This window comes from Tupaia chinensis, unplaced genomic scaffold (assembly GCF_000334495.1).
Source record: "Tupaia chinensis unplaced genomic scaffold, TupChi_1.0 Scaffold146525_1, whole genome shotgun sequence".
Lineage (NCBI taxonomy): Eukaryota > Metazoa > Chordata > Mammalia > Scandentia > Tupaiidae > Tupaia > Tupaia belangeri.
The window spans coordinates 850,447-853,757 of NW_006206380.1; the positions used below are offsets into that span (position 1 = coordinate 850,447).

The following is a 3,311-nucleotide window of genomic DNA, read 5'->3' on the forward strand; positions in this document are numbered from 1 at the left end:
TGCCGCTCCGGGGCCCAGCAGCGAGGGTAGCGGCAGCAGCAGAGGCAGGAACCTGGCCCAGGCCCGGGGCCTGCCAGAGGCGCGCGCCTGTGCTGGCCGGTGGGATGCGGGTCACGGTGCTGGTGGAGGGCCGCGCGCGGGGACACAGCGGACTGGGCCAGGACCGCGTTGGCGCGCTCGCTTGGGGGCTGCGCGCTGCACTCTCTTGGGCGTGAATTTTAATCTGCTAGGTCTGGGACAAGAACCGTGGGCGACTACATGGGAGTCAGCTACATAACCACAATACCATTTGCTGGTCCTGTTTTCATTTTTAATAATGTATTTTGTTTAACTCAATAATTTTTATAATAATGTTTTATAATTTTAATCTCTAAATAATAAAAAACTTGAAAAATATTTTGCCTTCTTTTTTGATAATAAATCTTTAAATTTTCATACTTTCACAGCACATTTAAACTCAAATGAACTCAGTAACGACTCATGACTAGTGTCTACTCTTTTAGATAGGGTTATATGGATTGTGGTAGGATGAATAATGACACCCCTTTCCTATATATATCCATGCCCTAATCCCTAGTTAAGGGGCCCTTGCAAATATGATTAACAATTTTGAGATGAAGATATTATCCTCAACTTTCTGGGAGGGCCTAATGTAGTCACAATGTATTTATTAGAAAGAAGGAAGAGAATTAGTAGCAGAAAACTAAGATGGATATAGAGATTGGAGGGACATGGTTTGAAGATACAGGAAGGGGCCACACACCAAGAATGAAGATAGCCATTACAAACTGAAAAGGGAAAAGAAACAGATTATCCATTCAGAGCCTTCAGAAGGAATTAGACTTGATAATGGCTTTTCATTATTTAGCCCATTGAAACTGATTTCAGGCTTCTGACTTCCAGAATAAGAGAATAAATGTGTGTTGCCTTAAACCACTAAGTCTATGGCAACTTGTTAGAGGTACAATAGAAAACTAATGTATTACTGATAGACTAATAACAATATCATTTTCAAGACTGTTTTGAGACGGTGAGCCCCTGGTTACATAATCTTAGACATTTGGCTTCATCTTGGCTGTTGTTTTCATTTTTAATGCCAATATTAAATTCCATATTCATAATAGGAGTTGTTTGCCTAGTTTATACTTTTTTTTTGAGAGGTTTTTGCTATAGGATGCATGTGCTCACCAGACAGACAGAGAGACAGAGAGACAGAAAGCTAGAAATCACCCCCCAGGGGGGATGGCCATGCCACAATCCCTTCTCCTCCATTCTCCTCTCGGGATCTTGGGCATGCACGCACATGTGCCTGGAGTGAGGTTAAGCCACTGAGTCCAGCACTCGAACCGTGATCGACTACATGGGAGTCCAGCGACATAGCCATTACGCTAACTGCTGGTCCTTGCCTAGCTTATAGAACATATGAGGCACCAAAAAAAAAAAAAAGATGTGAAGGCTGTACTCTTGATTCAGTTTTTTCCCTTGAACTGTGCATTAATGGCCACATGCTTATCTTGATGAAAACCAGTTATGTTTTCTGTAATTCTTTATTCAATTTCTATTTTAATCAGTCCACTTTATTTTGTTATACTAACCCTTTCTCATAATATGTTATCAAAGGCAGTTGGCAACAGAAGCAGTTCATTCTGTCTCTAAGCTTCCTTGTAATATGTCACAAATTTATTAGGTGCATAGTCTTACTTCCAGATTATGACAAGAAGCACTTTGACTAAATGTTCTACACAAGATAAAGCATCTTCTCCCAAAACTACAGTGATATTCTCCTTGCTGCTCATTGACTAATCCCAAAACCAACTGACATGTTTTAGGATTTTTTTTACAATAGGTTCTGATTCTAGTATAACTTCTATATTATTCAGTTATTGCTGGTATATTGTAACATAATAACAAACCTAAAAAAATCTCAGTAGCTTTGAGGCTGCCGTGGCCACAGGACCTAATGACCAGAACCTGTGGCTAATCCACTCCCACTTGCTTTTGGACCTCAGAAACCAGTTCAAACAGCATTGCTAGACACCAGGCTGCTTGTGGCTGCAGGCCCTAATGGCCAGGACCGATGGCTCATTACGCCCTATTCGCCTTTGGACTTCAGATTTGTGTCTTGGAACTTTAAGACAAACTTGCACCCCACCAAACCCCATCTAGAGACCAATTCAAGCAGCATTGCTGGACACCAAGCTGCCCATGGCTGCAAGCTCAAATGGCCGGGATGGTGGCTCATCCTCACCTACTCGCCTTTGGACCTCAAGTTTATATCTTGGGACTTTAAGACGAATCTGTACCCCTCCTCACTTTATCTGGAGACCAGTTCGAGCGGCTTTGCCAGACACTAGGCTACCTGTGGCTGTAGGCCCTAATGGCCAGGATCATGGCTCATCCCCTCACACTAGTTTTGGACTTCAGTTTTGTGTTTTGGGACTTTAAGATGAAGTTACACCCTTCCCCACTCTATTTGGAGACCTATTCAAGCAACATTGCCAGGCACTGGGCTGCCTGTGGCTGCAGGCCCTAACGGCTGGGACCTGTGGCTCATCCACCCCTATGCGCCTTTGGACATAAGGTTTCTGTCTTAGGATTTTAAGACGAACTTGACCCCCTCCCCACCCCATCTGGAGACCAGTTCAAGTGGCATTACTGGACACCAGGCTGCCTATGGCTGCAGGCCCTATCAACCAGGACCTGTTGCTTATTGCCCCCCTATTCTTTGGACCTCAAGTTGTGTCTTGGTACTTTAAGACAAACTTGTGCTCCTTCCCACCCTATCCAGAGACCTATTGAAGAGGCATTGCCCGACACCAGTCTGCCTGTGGCTGCAGTCCCTACGGGCCGGGACCCATTGTTCATAGCCCTTCTACTCTCCTTTGCACCTTAGGTTTGTGTCTTGGGACTTTAAGATGAACTTGTGACTCTCCCCACCCTATTGGAGACTGGTTCAAGAGGCCTTGCCGGACACCAGACTGGCTGTGGCTGCAGGCCCTAATGGCCTGGACCCGTGGCTCATTCACACCCCTACTTGCCTTTGGGCCACCCCATCTGGAGACAGGTTCATGCGGCATTGCCGGACACCAGGCTATCTGTAGCTACAGGCCCTAAAGTCCAGGTTCTGTGGCTCATCCCCCCCTCCCCCGCCAATAGACCTCAGGTTTGTGTTTTGGGACTTTAAGACAAATTTGCGCTCCTCCCCACCTCATCCAGAGACCCGTTCTAGCAGTCTTGCCAGACACCAGGTTGCCTGTGACTACAGTTGTAATGTCCGAGATCCATGGCTCATCCACCCCTGTTTGCCTTTG

General features: G+C 45.7%; 1 pseudogene; it reads right to left on the reverse strand.

Annotated features, from left to right (window-relative positions):
• LOC102496010 (BRI3-binding protein pseudogene) overlaps nt 1-3,070 on the reverse strand; it is a 3,660-nt pseudogene extending 590 nt beyond the window's left edge.
• Between the last annotated feature and the right edge of the window lie 241 nt (nt 3,071-3,311).